The sequence below is a fragment of the Thermobia domestica genome, chromosome 12 (assembly GCF_964235325.1).
Source record: "Thermobia domestica chromosome 12, izTheDome1.hap1.1, whole genome shotgun sequence".
Classification (NCBI taxonomy): Eukaryota; Metazoa; Arthropoda; class Insecta; order Zygentoma; family Lepismatidae; genus Thermobia; species Thermobia domestica.
Genome location: NC_137465.1, coordinates 218,542,637 through 218,562,630, shown reverse-complemented (window position 1 = coordinate 218,562,630; position 19,994 = coordinate 218,542,637). Strand labels below are relative to the sequence as shown.

The 19,994-nt window shown below is 36.4% G+C and overlaps 1 protein-coding gene across 1 annotated transcript in view; it reads left to right on the top strand.

The window, feature by feature from the left end:
• Nagk (N-acetylglucosamine kinase) overlaps positions 1 to 19,994 on the top strand; it is a 188,410-nt gene that overhangs the window by 43,692 nt on the left and 124,724 nt on the right. The window lies entirely within an intron of this gene.

Genomic DNA, 19,994 nt, shown 5'->3' with positions numbered 1-19,994 from the left:
CATCAGTTTAAATATATTTTATCTTAAGTGTTATCATTGAACATTTCGTAAGTAAACTACGTTTTAATTAGTTACAGAAATTATAATATAACGAACTCAGGGCAAAGTAAATGTTATAACTGCAGACGGCAGAAGTCTTAAACAGTATAAGTTCTGAAGTGCATGAGTCCTAAAATGCAGAAGTCCTTTAAAAAATTAGAACTTTTTGCACTTGAGAACTTACGAACGTTTCCCAAGTTTAATACGTATTCGTATTTAAATAATTCAGAGAGTTGAACTAAAATTATAACAACATTAAAATAATTTTAAACACTTATTCATTCAGAAATTTCCTCTTGTAATTAAACTAGAATTGAGTGGATTCCTTTTGAACTGTCCCTAAATCCACAAAATTTTTGAACTGTCCCTAAATCAACTTTTCGTAATTTCTACAGAATTAGCACATCATACTCAGTTAAGTGATACTTTGGGTTTGACTACGCTGTATGTAGTTCTTCAGATATAAGATCTACAAGAAATCTTTTGATTGAAACATATTGGATCTTTTAATCCAAAAAGAGAGAAAAGAAATCTTTCAGTTTTACGTGAGACGGTTATGTCGTGTAGGCTAAAGCAGACAGGTGATTGATAGAAAATGATTGATTGTGAAATAATTGGTGTCCCAAGGAAATAGGAGATTGCCAATAAAACACACGCACACGATATTGATATATTTTGAAGAATTCAATTCTTTGGCGAGTCAGTAGTTTCTAATGGGTCAATCCATGCTGTGATCGAGAAAAAAAAGGAAAATTGCCGATCGATCATTTCAAAAAAAAATATATAATTTGTTCAGAAATGTTGAGTCGATATAAGAGTGCTTCAAAAGTACAATTAATTACTTTCTACAACATCGCATGGTGACGCAACGGCTGCCACCATTTTGCGTTTTCTCGATTTTTAGGCGTTTACGTTGTTTCTAATATCTCGGCACGTATTTGTCTTACTGACATGAAAATTGCTGGATGTCTCCAACTTGTACAGAGCTAAAACTTTGTCCTCTTAACATTTTTGCCTAAAACCACTTGAAAGGGGTGAAATCAGGGCATACAGTAGCAACATTTTTAGACATTGAAGACATGTTTGGGAAGAGGAAACAACTAACGTAGAGGTCTGAATTTGTATGTGCATGTAGTTTGGGGTCATAAGTTTATACACAAAAATTTGCAGACCTGTAGCTGCTCCCAAAGACCAGAAAAAATCGTAAAGTTGGGGATTTATGCCAATTTGTCATATTTCACTGTCCAATATCTCCAATGGGCCTGGATAATAAAACTGAAATTTTGGAAATAATTACTCCTTTAGTACACCATAACACACAACAAAGCACGTTTTGTATTTTTGAGCAGAAGTCAATGTATTAAGGAATTACGTCATACTCTAGGACGTGTTCACCAATTCAGCTGGAAATTCGTTGTTGTGAAGTAAAATAAAGTAGGATGAATGGTTAGTCCAGTCAAGGCTCACAAGCTCGTTCCTTTCCTCTAGTTCTGACTCATTGTCTTTATCACACCCACAGCAGAATTGGTGAAGAATGCCGCTATCAGCAGAAGGCGAGAAAAGTCAAAATGCATACTTGACAAAAAGTCTGTAAGTACTCATTACTCTTGCTGCTTGCTATATCAATGATATTCAGTCCTGTTTATTCTTGTTTTAACTGTCAATTCATGCAGGAGACTGTTGCCCTTTCGTTTGATTCACATTCCCCAGTCAGTGAACACTCACTCGCTGTAAACACTCGCTCAAAAACACAAAACGCGTTTTGTTGTGTGTTATGCTGTACTAAAGGAGTAAATATTCCCAAAATTTCAGTTTTTATTATCCAGGCCTATTGGAGATATTGGACAGTGAAATATGACAAATTGGCATAAATCCCCAACTTCACGATTTTTTCCGGGTCTTTGGGAGCAACTACAGGTCTGCAAATTTTTGTGTATAAACTTATGACCCCAAACTGCATGCACACACAAATTCAGACCTCTACGTCAGTTGTTTCCTCTTCCCAAATATGTCTTCAATGTCTAAAAATGTTGCTACTGTATGCCCTGATTTCACCCCTTTCAAGTAGTTTTAGGCAAAAATGTTGAGGACAAAGTTTTAGTTCTGTACAAGTTGGAGACGTCCAGCAATTTTCACTTCGGTGGACAAATAGATGCTAAAATATTCAAAACAATGTAAACGCCTAAAATCGAGGAAACGCAAAATGGCGGCAGCCGCTGCGTCACCATGTGATGTTGTAAAAACGTTTTGAAGTACCCTGATATAGGTTAAACATTCATGAATATATCTATCTATCTATCTATCTATCTATCTATCTATCTATCTATCTATATATATATATATATATATATATATATATATATATATATATATATATATATATATATATGTGTGTGTGTGTGTGTGTGTGTGTATTTTATTTAAAAGATCCAGCGGCAATTTTTCTTTTTTCTAGATCACTTTGCATGGATTGACCCTACTATTATTATTATTTAACAGATGCAGAAGGAAAATCAAGAAATAAAGATAAAAGAGCTAGTTGCACTGAAATTGAAAACTGATATATTGAGATTGAAGGTCGACATTGAATTCTATAAGGATTACCATCTTCCTTTGCATGTGTGTTTGCTTTTGATTTCACTAACATAATAGATTATTATTTATTAATAGAGACCGGATGTTTAGGCAGTAAAAACCTGGAAAATAGGCACATAAAATTTTAAAAATAGGCATTAAAATAGGCACTGAAATGTAACTCGAAATAATGGAGATAAATACTCAATACAATTATAAAATAAATTCAAGTCATATTGTTCAAAGAATGTAGAAACATACCTGTTTGTTAATAACTTCTTTAACTGTATATATAAAAGCAAAACTTGACATGTATTCCATGTATGTTTGGTAAATTCATTCTATACAGCACTTTATCACTACATATAACAGTCCAAATTTTACGCACTTTATTAGTACACACAACAGTCCAAAGTTTTACAGCACTTTATCAGTACAAAAGTAGTCCAAAGTTTTACATCTTATCATTACAAACTAGTGATGAGCAAACGCAAGACCAAGACCAAGACCGGGGTGGTCTTGGTCTTGGTCTTGGTCTTGCACATCCAGTCTTGGTCTTGGTCTTGCACTGCAACCCTTGGTCTTGGTATTGGTCTTGGTCTTGCACACCCAGTCTTGGTCTTGGTCTTGGTCTTGCATGCAAGAGTCTTGCAAGTCTTGCATTTAGGAATTTCCAAGCTTTTCATAGGTAAATTTTACTATGAATATAAGAGATAATAAACTCTACAATGCGCCAATAGTAACGGAAATACAATGCATGTTTCTAATTGTAACATAGTTTTAACATTGTGTAAGTATGTGATAGTGTACAACATAGGTGATGACCTTTCCTTTTTTAATGGGTGCCCACGCTTCATACTTGTAAGATATGCCTAAATCACAACGTTTCGTAATCTATTTATATTTTAAACAGATCCAACATCCACTGGTTCCCAAACTGGGGAGGCTACCCCTGAGACACAATAAAGATAAATCAAGACGGCACAGATTATTGAAATACCATGAATTGCAAAATTATTTTTACACTCTAAAGGCGTCAGATTTTTCTTTTCAACCACGATTAGCTAATTCTTGTATTAATCAAACTTCCAATTAAATATTGAGATTTTGTTTTACTGATTCCAATATGTACTCTATGGGGCAGAAACATTGACATTACGCAAAAGTGATGAAAAAATTGTAGGATTTCGATACATGGGCATGGCGAAAAAAGCATAGAATTAGCTGTATTGAACGGACAACGAATGAGGTGTTAAAAAATTAGCAGTAGGGAAAAAAGAAGAATTTTGGTTATTGTTAAGAGAAGGAAGAGGAACTGGTTAGGATATTGGCTGAGGAGGAACTGTATTATGAGGGACGTGCTGGAAGGTAGTGTGGAAGGAAAGAGAGGGAGGGAGCGAAGGAGACTAGTTGAAGAAGGTATTAAAACAGAAAATTGCTACATCAAGACGAAGAGACTAACTGAGGACCACCGAACATCGAAGCTTCTCAGTTGCAACAAGTAACCTGTCAATACTGGCAGAATAGCTATTATGAAGATCATGATATATTTAGCAATATTGACTAAAAAAAGAGAGAGAGAAAATTAAAATAATAATTATAATCAAAACTCTTAATATTTTAGAATAATTTGAGTGAAAACTGAAAACGATTCAACTGTCTATGTCTTTTGTGTAAATTCAATCTATATAAATACTTTTGATCTGTATTGAAAATACAAAATAACGGCGTCAAACTACCAATTATTTGAAGTCTCACTTGCGAATATGGATTATTAGCATCAATTACACACTTCGTTGGGTTAAATAATAATAATAATAATAATAATAATAATAATAATAATAATAATAATAATAATAATAATAATAATAATAATAATATATTTCGTTAGTCACTTTTTACTATTAGTAAAGCGCTCTCTGACATCGGTTGTTTTTGATTATATTTATATTCCTCTCTCCTCCTCCTCCCCAAGTTGCGGGGCTGAATTTGAATTTAAACGGCATCAAAGTGTCACTGTTCGTCTCAGAGACCCCCAAAACTAAGGATTCGGCACTAATATCGGTCATTTTCAATAAACTTATATATATCTCCTTTACCCCATGTTGCGAGGTACGGCATCGGAAGTGTCATTGTTCATCTCAATGACTTCGAAAACCATGAGTTCGACATTGATAATGGTAATTTTTGATAATTTTACATATCTTGTTCCTCCCTCAAGTTGCAGTGTTGAATTTGCACTTAAACGGGATCGGAAGTATCACTGTTCATCTTAGCGACGCCGAAAACTATGGATTCGACACTAATATTTGGTCATTTTTTAATCATTATTATGTATCTCCCTCTCCCCAAGTTACGAGGCTGAATTTGGTCGTAAACGGTATCGGAAGTGCCAGTAATCAACTCAGCGAACTGGAAAACTATGGATTCGACAATAATATTTGTCATTTTCGATCCTTTTTATATAGCCTATCTCCTCTTCCCTCCGCCAAGCTACGGGGCTGAATTTGGATTTAAATAGCATCGAAAGTGTCACTGTTTATCTCAGCGACCACAAAAACTATAGATTTAATTTTAATATGAGTCATTTTCGATCATTTTTAAATATCTTTCATTCCCCCTCCCCTAAACTGCGCCGCCAAAGTGATATGACAGAAACCACCTCAGGTCCGATCCTCATCTATGTTGAAAATGAGATCAAGTTCGGTTGGGTGGTTCAAGAGTTATTAAATTTTATTTATTTTTGTACATTTTCCATTTCTACCTCCTACCGTCAAAGTGATTTGATAAAAAAAAAAAAAATCCCAAGTCAGAACCTCATCTATGTTGAAAATTTGATCAAGATCGATCGGGTGTTTCAAAAGTTATTAAACTTTATTATATATATACCCCTCCTTCCTCCTCCCCTAGGTTCTACCATCAAAGTGAAACAAACTCTAAAAAGTTTTCCAGGACCGAACCTCATACATGTTAAAAATTTGATTGAGATCGGTTCAAGAGTAATTGAGTCACAAACTTAGTCATTTTTATTTTTATTTATTTTATTTTATTTTATTATTTATTTTATTTTTATTTTTGTACATCTCCCCTCCTCTTGCTCCCCTACATTGCTGCGTCAAAGTGAACTGACAGATATCATTCCTCAAGTCAGAACACCCCAGCACCCCTTTAAAAAAACACCCCAAGTCAGAACCTCATCTATGTTAAAAATTTGATCGAGATTGGTCGTTTGGTTAAAGAGTAATAAAGTTTTATTTATTATTTTATAACTCCCCCTTCCCCTCCCCTAAGTTTTACTGTTAAAGTGAAATGATGAAAACAATCCCAGGCCCAAACCTCGTCTATGTTGAAAATTTGATCGAGATCGGTCTGCTGGTTCAAGTGATTAGGAGTCACAAAAATAGTCATTTTCAATTTTATAATATAAACTAGCAGCGTTCACCCCGCTTCGCTGCGGTCACCCCGGAACGCAATAAACTTTGTTACTTAGATAATTTTTACTTTTTCGCTTTCAAATTGCAGTAAATTTTAACATTATAGCGCCTGTCATTTATGTTAACCCGCCGAGTGACACGGTCATGCGGGTTGCATATACATACGTTTATTTTTATACCTATGATCAACTAACAAAGGATTTGTACGTATGGACACTTGAATGGTCACTTATCTCAAGACACTGGTAATTAAAAATTAAAGTGATATGATAAAAACCATCTAGGGTCCAAATCCTAATAACCCCCCAAAAATAAAAGAAATTCGTTCAGCCGTATTAGCGTTATGAGGGAACAAAGGATTTGTACGTTCTCTTTTATAATATAGATTTATTGTTGTTGTATAATGTTATATTGTTTAATCCTCGATGTGTCGTATACCTAACGAGGCTAATATTAATAAACAATTATTCAATGTATAAGCATCCGCCAATGAAATCAAACTTGCGATCACATGCACTAAGTGTTTGTCAATGCCATGAAAATGTTATTTCGATATTAGTTTTAAGAGTACACATTGAAAATTTCCAATGGATGCTTGAGTCTCGGAGCCAAGGCCATACCCATGTAGTCGACACCTATGGTGTACGGTATTACTGATGTTCGATCTATATTTCTCTTTAGTTTTGAAAGAAGAACACCACTAATATGCTTTGAAATAAAATTAAGTATGTAGTTTAACGTCCCACGATTGTGCACCAAGGCTAAGGGAGACGGTAATGATGAGAAATGACTGAAGAGGTGGAATGAGAAAGTAGGAGGAAACAAAAAATATCGAGAAAACCCACGCCCATGGTGTTTGTCCACCATAAGAGCGCACATGGTGCGAAATGACACCTGTGTGGCTTGAAAACGAGTAATATCTACATAACACGTGAACAACCAATTCAGAAAACGACATACTGTTGCTATAAGCTACAGGGGCAGATCGACTCACACGGATTGCATAAACTACTGGAATACATTCACTTCAGCAGCATTTTTACTGAAGCCAAGAAATCCATCTCCTTCTTTTTTTACATTACATAAAAAAAATTCAAGTAGTGCCGGTACTTGTGCAAGACTCTTGCGCAAGAGTCTTGGTCTTGGTCTTGGTCTTGCAGGTATGGTCTTGGTCTTGGTCTTGGTCTTGCACCCCTTGGTCTTGGTCTTGGTCTTGCATCGGGATTCCTGGTCTTGGTCTTGGTCTTGGTCTTGGTCTTGCATGCAAGACTCTTGCAAAAACTGCAAGACCAAGACTCTTGCGCTCATCACTATTACAAACAGCACTTATATTTCTTGGAAGAGGCAGAATCCTTTATTGAAATACTAAATTATATATTTTCCCCCCAATAAAGTCTTATTTTGATGAAAATTAATAGAATGCGCAACATTAGGTACTAAAGTAATCATTTAGGCAAAACAAGCAAAATAAAATTAGCTTAAATTGAAACTATAACCCCCATATAAACTTTAAAACCTTATTTTGGATCATATCTTAATATTAAAGAATAGGCATTTTACCTAACATTCGGTATCTTTTTATTAATATAATAGATTATTATTCACTAACATAGTACATTATTAAAGCGCGGCTTTTAAGTTTTGTTCTTTCTGGAGAAAGGGGCAATGGGAAATGATGCTATTGCACAGGGAGGGAAATTGCCTAGGGCCAGCCCTGGAATAATTTTTGTATATTTTTGATATAACTTTTCTTGATATTTTGTGAGTTATTCACTAAAATAAAAAAAAAGTGGGGCATGAACTTAAGAAAGAACCTTTAGCAACGAAAAATATGAATGGGTCACCTTGAATTGGCTCTTTTTTGCGGAATAGAAGCACGAAGAAAACAAAAACTACGTACCGCTTGAACTCGCCATTTTATTCCCGGATACATTTTATAAAAGCCAATATTTATTCTATCTGGGAAAACATTTTACGAGGCCTTCTGCATTCATCTATGTGTAAAAGTAGTGTAAGTTTATACAGTATTTAAAAGAGTACCAAAATAGCTCTAGTTAAAAGGGTTATATTGATTCAATTATTTCTGGCCTCATATAACCAAATAAGAAATCAGAGAGGATTTTTCGTGGGTGAGGACTGGAGTCCACGTGGCAAGATATCCCAAGCACTTTTCTTGTCATCCGCGCGTAGGAATGTCGTAGAGCAAGGCGGGTTAAGTAATCCTTGTGACTTCTCTCTATCATGTGGACGACCTTGTAATGTCGGTGTCTTCCATTCAATGTAAAGCGCATTCGCGCCGTTAACATGTCTAATGCGAAGTGAAGGTGTTCTGAATGTGAGATGTCAAAAGAAAGAAAAAAAAGAAGCTAGCACAATGTATATGGAAGGTCACGAACTTACAAACACTGTGCAAAATTAAAGCTGATATTGTGTTTAGTAATGTCTATTAACAAATGAAAATCTTATAGCTGTTGGATTATTAGGTCAAATAAATATTTATTTTCATCTTTTTTTTCTTTTTTTTTTACATCCTTATTCAATACAGGTTATGAAGGACGAAACATACGAGGGTGAGTCAATTTTTATTATTTATTAGGTCTACCGCAAGAGTACAATGTTTTTATTCATATCATTGTTCAACATAGTCACTCTGCTTTACAATGCACCTGGTCCACCGTTGTACAAGTTTTCCGATACTCTCTGCCAAAAAGATTTTGGTTGCGCAACAAGCCACAAATGTATTGACTGGAGCTGATTCGACGTTTTCTGAGATCATCTTTAAGTAGACCAAACAGATGGTAATCCGACGGGGTGAGATCGAGACTGTATACAGGATGCTCCAACACCTCGAAACGCAGCGTCTGAAGAGTTTGAGCGGTGTGGGCGGTGGTTATGTGGAAGCTCTTTGCCATGCAACACAAGAACGCTTTCCGAGTTGAGTTGAGTTGATTTTGAGTTTAATGTCCCGTTCAGCAGCGAGGCTATATGAAACGTGGACCTACTGATTAATGTGGAATCCGAACCACCTGAGCTCCCGCTGGGAATCGAACCCGGGTCTCCCACGCCAAAGGCGCATATGCTAACTGCTTAGCCACGGAGGAGCTCATGGAACGCTTTCCGACAATCGACCTCTGCGTTTATTACGAATTACAGTCTTCAACTTGCTTAACAACATATCACTGTACCTTTTACTGTTTATTGTTGACCCCTTTTCCACGTAATGTTCAAGGATTGGCCCTTACACTGTGAGCATCACTTTCCCTACAGAAGGTTGACTATTGAATTTATTCTTGATGGGAGATCCAGAGTGCATCCATTCCATGTTCTGGCATTTGCTTTCCGGTTCAAAGTGATGAGTCCACGTTTCATCTTTAGTAGTGTTTCGCATGAGAAACGCTTCGCCCTCGTTACCATAACGGTCTAGTAGTTGCTAACAGATTCTCACATGGTTTTCGTTGTGCTCTTCACCGAATATTTTCGGAATCCATCTCGCACAGAGTTTGTAAAAATTGAGCCTGTTATGCATGATGCCACATGCAGAACCATGACTAATCTGCCTTTGGGTTGCCACTTCATCAACAATCAGTTGTCTGTCATTCAGAATCAAGGCCCGGACTCGCTCAATAATGTCATCAGTTCTTGCTATAGCTGGACGTCTTGTTTTTTCCTCATCCTTCAAGCTCATTCGATCATTTTGAACTTTACTGGTAAACACTTCGCTGTGGCAACACATTGTCCCCGTATTGTGCTGAAAGTCTTCTACGAATTTCCCCCTCCGGGTACCCTTTCCGACTACAAAAAATGGATGACAGAACACTTCTTTGGTTCATATAGAGAGTGGCGCGTCCATCTTTACTTCTTAACAGCGCAAAGCGAACTGACTGATGTGATAACGCTGTAACCTACCACAAGCGAAGCCAACGGTGACACCTAGCGTCTGGTGAGAACACAATGCCGTACAGCCAACTTCAGAAGAAATAGAAAAATATTGCATTTACTTTTTGGCTTATCCTCGCACTATGTGTTAATGTAGGCTCCGGGCCATGAGCCGAATTTGAATCCAATGAAATTGACGGGGGGAAATATAATGTTTGGTTTGTACCTCTTTCGGTTTGAATACAGCTTTCGTCAACGAACTCGATTCATATATTTGCCGTAGGAGACTCGGGTTCGATTCCCGGCGGGAGCTCATGTGGTTCGGATTCCACGTTAATTAGTAGGTCCCGTCTCATATAGCCTCGCTGCTGAAAGGGACGTTAAACTCAAAAATCAACTCAACTGGATTCCTATCTTTTCACCTTCTCATCCTGACCAAATTTGGTGGTGATTCACCAGGGAGATTATTTGTTTGTTTCTTTGTCGCACGCACTGGCGCAAATCCCGGGGATTGAGGGGAGATATGTTCCCTCCAGTCTTGGAATTGGGTGGATTGTCCCTCCAAATAATCCTATTTGAAATGTGTTTTTGGGGGAGAAATGTCATGATTTGTGTCCGACAATGGAAAGTGAGATGAAATTGGCGTCCTCTCAGAATAAGCCTCAAATATGCCCGCTTCCGAATGTTGAAGACAACTCTGCTACTGCCTTAATCCTCCACAGCAACTTGTTTTTCAACTTCATTAATATTTTGAACATCGCTTTTAATATATATATATATATATATATATATATATATATATATATCCCAGACAACACGTACGTGTACGACACATGTGCACTATCCATGCATAAGCCATACATTTGCACATGTGCATTTGTGTGGATGATGAACACATACATAACCCGTGCATAAGCCGTACACGTGAATTTGTGTAGATGAAGCACACATACATAACCCGTGTATGTGCACATGTGCATTTGCGTGGGTTATGCACAGGTACATAACCAGTGACTAAGTCGTGCGTGTGAACATGTGCATTTGCATGGATAAAGTACACATTTACATAACCCGTGCCTAAGCCGTTACATACACATGTGCATTTGCGTGGATGGAGCACAAGTACAGAACCCGTGCTTAAAGCCGCTATGTGCACATGTGCATTTGCATGGATGAAGTACACACTTATATAACCCGTGCTGTAGCCGTTGTATACACATGTGCATTTGTGTGGATGCAGCGCACGTACGTAACCCGTGCTTAAGCCGTTATGTACACATGTGCATTTGCGTGGATGCAGCGCACGTAGAGAACCCGTACTTAAGCCGTTATGTGCACATGTGCATTTGCATGGATGAAGCACACATTTATATAACACGTGCTTAAGCCGTTATGTGCACATATGCATTTGCATGGATGAAGCACATATTTACAGGGGTGCCCATCCCCCCCAAAGCTGATGGCGCACTCCCCCCCAAAACTAATAATCTCTTCCCTCCTCAAAACTCAAGTCCTCTAAAACAATTGCCCAGTATAGCAGTAGTTTTTATAGTACTAGTAATTGTTATTTTTGTTGTTGTTTTTATTTCCTGTAGTAGTATTATAGAATGCTTGTAGTAGTAGTAGTGGCAGTAATAATTATAAAAATGGCATTATTTTTATTATTAGTCTTGGTAGTGTACAATACTAAATATGTTCTATAAGGATATTGAAGGATATAAAAACTTCTACACACTGTGTATGGCACAGGTATTTTTTTTTTTTTTTTACAATTAGTAGTAGTATTTTTTCTTTACAAAATATTGATATAATTCCCTTGTACATGAAAAGTAAGACGCAAGTTACAAGTTATTGAGTTTGATACCAAAAGAAAATGTTATCCTCGAAATTAGCCTACAAAAAGAAGTGATATCCAACAAAAAACATTCCTGTAAAAGAGCCAAGTACGAGTGGCCTTAAAAAGAGTTGAAATCACAAAAATAGGTGCCAAGTTCTGGTGGACAACAGTTACAAACACTCAAGGAATCACTTTCAAATTTAGATTTGAAACTTGGCTGTTGTCTGTATGGTTACCACTAGCTCACAATTATGTCAAACTACTTTATAATTTTCAACAGACAACATAGGCAAGTTTCAAATCTAAATTTGAAAGTGATTCCTTGAGTGTTTGTAACTGTTGTTCACCAGAACTTGGAGCCATCCTTTCATATAGCAACTTGCGCGGTACTTCATTCATAGAGTCTCTAAGCAGGGGGTAGGGAGATTCATTCTCGAGATTAAAAAAAAAAATTGCATCGTGTTCCAATGTTATTCTGACGACAGCAAAATTACTTATTCGACATTAGAGTAAAATTCTTCTCCAATTTTTTTATTCCCCCCAATTTTTTTCTCGATGGCACAACTTGCGCCATTCATCCCTCCTGTGGGCGGCCCTTCTTTCTTAAAACGAACCAACCTTTCCTTTCATACGGCTACTTGTGCAGTACTTCATTCATCGAGTATCGAAGCAGGGGGTACGGGGTTCACCCCGGAAAATTTTTGAAAATTAGCTTCTCAAAATCGTGTTTTAATGCTTTTCCGACAGTAAAATTGCTAGTTCGAAAGTAGAGTAAAATCCCCCCCAAAATTTTTCTCAATGGCGCAGCTTGCGCCATACATCCCCCCTGTGGGCGGCCCTGCATATTTATATAGCCCGTGCTTAAGCCGTTATATACGCATGTGCATTTGCATGGATGCAGCGCACGTACGTAACCCGTGCTTAAGCCGTTATGTGCATATGTGCATTTGCATGGATGAAGCACACATTTATATAACCCGTGCTGTAGCCGTTATGTATACATGTGCTTTTGCGTGGATGCAGCGCATGTACATAACCCATGCTTGAGCCGTGCATGTGCACATGTGCATTTGCGTGGATGAAGCATATTTAAATTACCGGTGCTTAAGCCGTTGTGTGCACATGGGTATTTGCACGGCTACTGCACGTGTGTATGAGACGTCCATAATACCGTGCAAGTGTATACTTTTACTTTCATTCTTTTACTCTCATTCTCATCATCAGAAAGTAACCTCCATTTTTAGTAGGTGTCGTTTTTCCTCCAGGCGGTGTTATAGAGACTTTTCGATGAATAACAGCTGAATGATTGTAAAAACTCCATAACGCCCACTGAGCTAGGATACAAGATAAACAGGTGGCAGCATTGTACTGATGTAACTACAGTCAGACAGTTCATAGGTTTACAAAATTATTTTCATGACCGATTAAAGCAGAATATGTTGCGTTATTTGTTACTTGGCAAACATGTCAAAGATATTACCTAAAGCTTTGCTCGTTGCAAATAATAAACTCCAAACCTAAATTCTCACTGACAATTATTAGTTACCTGTTATATACTTTGAAGGTGATGTCTTTGCAGTTATAGATGGTGTTACTGCGTAAGACACCAAATATATAAACTTCTTTTTTCGTTGCATCTCGAATTTGCTTTTACATCACCTCTGTACTACGAGGAAATCACCTGTGCACTACATGTAAATCATCTCTGTCCTACATGTAAATCACCTGTGTGTTACGTGTAAATCATCTCTGTCCTACATGTAAATCATCTGGTTACTGCGTGTAAATCACCTATGTGCTACGTATAAATCACCTCTGTCCTACATGTAAATCACCTGGGTACTGCGTGTAAATCACCTGTGTGTTAACGTGTAAATCATCTCTGTCCTACATGTAAATCACCTGGTTACTACGTGTAAATCACCTGTGTGCTACATATAAATCACCTGTGTGCAACGTGTAAATCACCGCTGTCCTACATGTAAATCACCTGTGAACTACATGTAAATCGAATACGTGCTACTTGTAAATCACCTGCGCGGTAGGTGTAAATCACTTGTGCATGACGTGTACGTGTGCATTGCACATGTTCTGTGCACGTGAAGATGTTGAATAGAACCTGGCATGTATATGTGCATCACATGTACAGGCGTGCATTTATACAGATGATGCACATGTTGCATCCGTGCAATTGTACATGTATTATACGGATACTGTACGTGCATTGTGCTGTCTGGGATATATATATATATATATATATATATATATATATATATATATATATATATATATATATATATATATAGATAGATAGATAGATAGATAGATAGATAGAAACAGTCTTACCCCGTCAACCCAATACTGAAGACAGATTTGCCTCGCTGCTTGCACTGACGGACAAACGGGCAGTTTCGGAAAACCGGTAAACCAAACTCCTAAAAATATCATATTGTTCATTAAGAGTCTTCATCCCGGCGAAATTAAAATACCGCTAATTTTACAGTAATTACCGGTATGTGATATCTTCATATAGATAAAAGATAATTGAAATGTGTGGAACAAGAGCGCCCTAGACAATATTATTTTACATGAGAAACCGTTATCATGACTCACTTATCTGCTTTCGATTTCGAGCCATTTTAAAAATCGGCATTTATTTTCGCGTTTCTAAACAGCTGAAAACGGAAAGCCACTAGGTGACTTGTGATAACGGTTCCTCACGCAAAATAATATTGTCTAGGGCGCTCTTGTTCCATATTTCAATTATCTTTTATCTATTTGAAGATATTATATAATTACTGTAAAATTAGCAGTATTTTAATTTCGCCGGGATGAAGACTCTTAAGAAAAAGTGATTTTGATGAGTGGCAGCTCTTGGAAGAACTCACGTCGGTAACAATTTAAATTTTATCAGAAGAAGCCAAGAGAAGAAGAAACTCTTAATATAAATTCAGGAAGCATTACGTAAGCTTTCTTTCCTTAGGAACTAGCTAGGAAAAAAAATTGTTACCAATCTGAATTCCCTTCAGAGCCGCCATTGGTTTTGATTTATTATATGAAAATAATGTTCTCTTTTGTTCCTAAAGTGTTTCGCAAATGTGTATTTAACGAATGAGCATAGTTCTATGGTTTCATCACTGCCAAAGTTCAGACTTCTTTTCTCTCTGAAATAACGCTTGTTTTTAATCTCTCTGTATAGATTTATAGTATGCATATATACATGTAATTATGTTTGTTTATTTTATTTTATTATTATTATTATTAAGTAGTGGTTGACGTACTTCTACACAGCAGAGGACTTGCCGCCGCTGTGTATATTTTATTACGTGTCTCTGTGATCTTTTGCGCTGGCGCCATTACTGTCTGGCCGTAGTGCGAGTTTCCTTTATATTTTTACCGCCTGCTATATATATATATTATTACGTATGTGTGATTTTTGCTGTAGCCATTATTGTTGGAATTAATTGCGACCTCCTTTTATACTTTTACAGTTTGTTTTGTATAGCTTATTACGTATGTGTGATTTTTCCGCTGGCGCCATTACTGTCTGACCGTAGTGCGAGTTCCCTTTATACTTTTACCGCGTGCTTTGTATATTTTATTACGTATGTGTGATTTTTCCGCTGGCGCCCTTACTGTTTGGTTATGCTTCGACTTTCTTTTATACTTTTACCGCTTGCTTTTTATATTTTATTACGTATGTGTAACCTTTGCGCTGGCGCCATTACTGTTGCGAGTTTTGCACACCCGATTTGTATATTTGCTGCTTGGTAGCCGTGGATGCTAATGGTATTTTCCGGCACGCTTTGTATATTTATTTAATATTGTGACCTAAGTAAGAAGAGAAAGTTTACTTACCTTTGATGACACGGCCGCTATTTTGCTGGCTATTTTTTGGTTGTTTGTTGTTGCAGTTGTATATAATTTATGTACATATTCTAGTGTTATTTGTAACGAGAATAATTACACTGATTTTTCCATAAATAGGTAAATTTTCCTTTTAGGGATGTTTTGTAGTGTTGCAGCGAAAACTAATTAGATTGTTGTTGACTTTAGTTTAGCGTTCCTTTTAGCAGCAAGGCTATATGAGACGTGGACATACTGATTAACGTAGAATTTGAAACACATGAGCTTCCGCCGGGAATAGAACCTGGGTTGACCACGCAAAAGTCGTGTGCGCTAACCGATTAACCACGGAGGAACTTTACAGTGATTAGACTACGTATAGTTACCTATAATATAATTTTCCACGTAATGAGACCAAACCTAATTATGAATTATACGTTTACTTTTTATTAGATTAATTATGAATATACCTTGAACATTTTTTTATTTATATAATTGGAAATGATCAATATTAATTAACCTATAATACTTACCATATGTATATACTTACGTATGAAGAATCGAGCTTTGCCACTTGTGGTTTATGATGGACGGATTCGTTTTTCCAATATGGCGGCGTTGCGTGATTGCTGAACAGAGGTTCCTCCATAGTAGGACTTTGAAATACGAATACGCGCATTTTGCTTGCATTGTCGTATCGATTGATGCTAATTAATCTTGTGTAGAATTTGGCTGGGCGAAGTTGCATAGTTTAACATATTATTGCATTATGTGATTAATTTATATTATTTTTTGTTTTAGCATGTACTTAATTATTATAAAATTGAAATAATAATAATAGATAACGATACATTTTAATAAAGAAAGCGGAACCCCACAGTACTACGATATGTACAACTGTGCTGCCATCTATTGGCAATAATTACAACTTTATTTAACAGCCACGTTATATGGGAGACTGATACAGAATGAAGGCGGAGACTTAAGATGAATTACATGAGATTTAGACGTACAAGAAAGAGAAGAGAATAAAATAAATAGAGAAAGCTATTATTGTTTATTGAATTGAAGCACCATTTAAGCGTAATATATTAGTTTGTAATGAGGTTATTAAATTAGGTTTAACTGGATACGTATGCACTTTGTAGGGTTGTTTATTATTTATTTAGGATTTTTATTTAATAATATGGTTTGTAGAAGTATATTGAATTGCTATAAAATAGAACAAACTTATATTTTATTTGTATAGATGTATTTAAGATTATATTCGGGTGCAGTTTTAGTATTGGTTTACGTTAACGTAGTGAATGTGCGGAACGGCACATGATGGATTTGGAATGGGTGGAGTATTACAATTTACACGTTGCTTGGGAATTGTTTAGTATTGGTTTGCATTGATGAATGTTGCACATATTGAGGAAATGCTGAAGATTGTTTTTATGCTAATTGGCACTACGATTTCCATTTGAAAGAATTAGATAAATAATAGCTTGAAAATATTTTAAATTGGATTACGGTATGGAGCATAATATTTAAGTATATTGTATTTACTGCGAACTAGAGTATTTATGTAGCTGTTATTATAGAATTAACAAGTACCAGAGATAATTATATTGTTTTTATTTACCATGTATTGAATTATAAGAATATATATTCCTTATAATATTTGATAACAGCTGGGAAGCTTTATATGGTGATTGATTTTTACGTGTGGAACTGATTTAATTTGAAGCAACAGCAAATACATTTGACAGATAATTGACGTATTTGCAACTATTGAAATGGGTATAAAATGCTTTATGTATGTAAAAATATTTAATATTTTTTGTTTGTAAAGTATGAGGTAATTTTAACTGCTAATGTATAACATTACAGATAGGGTTTTAAGCTATTTTAGAATGAGCTTAGGAGATAACAAAATTATTATGGAATGAGACTAGCATGATGCATAGGGAAGATGACATGTGGAATGTTTGGGAAAGTTTATTATTTTAGGAAATAATATATTAATGAATACAACGGGTAATATTTTTAAGAGAAACCCATATTTTAGTATTGGTGTACTATTGAAAGCATGAATCAACAATTTTGAAGGCATAAGACATAGGCAAAGACTTGTATTTACTGGTGTTATTGTTTTACGTTTACCGGAGAGGATGTTGCTGCCATTATGTTAAAACAGTTTTGAATAGATTTGAATTATTGGAATATAGTATTTTTTATACTTAGGGACTTATTTATAAATACAACTTACGAAATTAGAATATTATCGATTGAATTATTTACAATGTATATAATTATTATTTATATTTTAATGTTATTGACTAGTTATTTAAAATTTAGACGAATTGTACTTTTAGTGCTGGAATGGTATAGATCATGTACTAATACGGAACACATTGATTAGCATACAACTCTGCAGATTATATATTTGCGTAGACGAAATTATGAAAACTGTTGATTTTTAGTATTCAACGCACTTACACGAAAATAATTGTACAATTAGAAATTGTTGAAAGTTTTGAATGGGCAATTATGTATATGCGTGGTGTAGTACAAGTATTTGGAATATATGTATTGTATTGTGTTATCAACTATTGATACAAATAGGCTGAAGGATTTACGTAGTATCTGCGTTTGCGACAATATAAAATGTTATGAGAATGACATGATACCACGTGATTGTCAGACTTGCATTATATAGTAATTAGATTTATGTTTTATTAAGATATAGAGGTACATATTACGCATTAATATAGACACAGAGTGATTTATTTTATTTTAGGCATGAAAGAGAAAACCCCTATATTGGCCTTGGCTGTAGAAAACAGAGACGTGTATGCATTACAATTTTCCATTAGTATCTGAAAAGTTACACAGAATATAAACCTTCATCTAGCCTATGAGGTGGGTGCTCTTTGACTTGGCTATGGAGACGATGCAATTTATGTTTGTTTTTTTTTTTTTTTTTTTTTTTTTTTTTTTGCACAATGCTAGCATGCTGAAGGCATGCTAGCCCCTTACAAGGGTTACGCCCTTTTCTCGGGAAGAGAAGGAATAGTAATATGGAAAGTAGGCAGCAGGGATGGTCTAAGTGATTTAATTTATATTAACTTTATTGATAATAAATTAAAGAGTATGAAAGTAGCATAGCAGACATTATGGCCTTTAGCCATAATCATTAGGATCGGTGATGAGATGGAGATGAGACTGAGGTGCACTGAACGCCACAACACAGTAAAGGCAAGGGTTAGTTAGACGAATGCATGTTATCTTCCGATCCTGGGGCTGCTCAGGATCATGATGAGAGACACAATGAGCCCTGTTAGAAGAGATGGATTACTGTGCGTATGATGGGAAGATGTAGTGCGAATCTGAATGAATGGCAAAGGCAGCTGCGATGTCTTGATCTGGATGATTTGGTGGGAGTGAATAACGGTATAAAGTAAAGAGGAGGGAGAGTGGCGGGTGGCGAACAGGATGTTGTGGAGCATAATCGATATCACTGTGTAGAATATCGAGGAAAAGGGGATGCTTCTGAGCCAGTCTATTGGTGATGTAGGAAAGTCGAAGTTTTTCAATGTGGTACAGGATGTGAGGAAAGGGGATGCGATCATACAGATCTTGTGTAGGACTGGGTAGCTTTATACGATATGCAATACGCAGGGCGTGTCGTTCTAGGATCTTCAGCTTGTTGTAAAAGGTTGAATGTGCAGCGACCCAAGCTGTGAACCCATAGGTGAGGACGGGTCGTAGGAACACCTTATATGTTGTCAGAATGGTATCTGCTCGTAGGCCCCAAGTTGTGCCAGAAAGTCTGCGAAGAAGATTCAGTCTATTGTAGGCTTTAGTGATAATCTGAGCTAAATGAGGACGCCATGTGAGGTGAGTATCGAATATAACGCCTAGGTACTTGACGTTTTTGGTAGGTTTGATGGGAGTATCAAGAACAGTAAGGTTCAGACGTGTTGGGTTTCTATGGACGCGGGACCGTCTCTTAGGGTCAAGAAAAACTATGGCTTGAGTTTTCTCAGAATTTAGGCGTAATCGCCATTTCGAGCACCAATTAACAAAGATATCGATGGCAGATTGGAGTGCTGTGTTCAATTGATGGATCGTTTTGCCGAGAGCAAGAAATGCCGTGTCGTCTGCAAACTGGAAGAGATGTACATTTGAAGGAAGTGGAGGAAGATCGGCAACGAAGAGCAGATACAAAAGTGGAGATAATGCTGAGCCCTGTGGAACTCCGGAATGAATAAAGACAGGGTGTGATAAGGAGTTGTTTACAGATATGTATGTTATGCGACATGATAGAAAGTTGAAAATGAATCGGATGTAGCACATTGGTAGTTTACAGGACAGAAGCTTAAAGAAAAGCGCAAGATGCC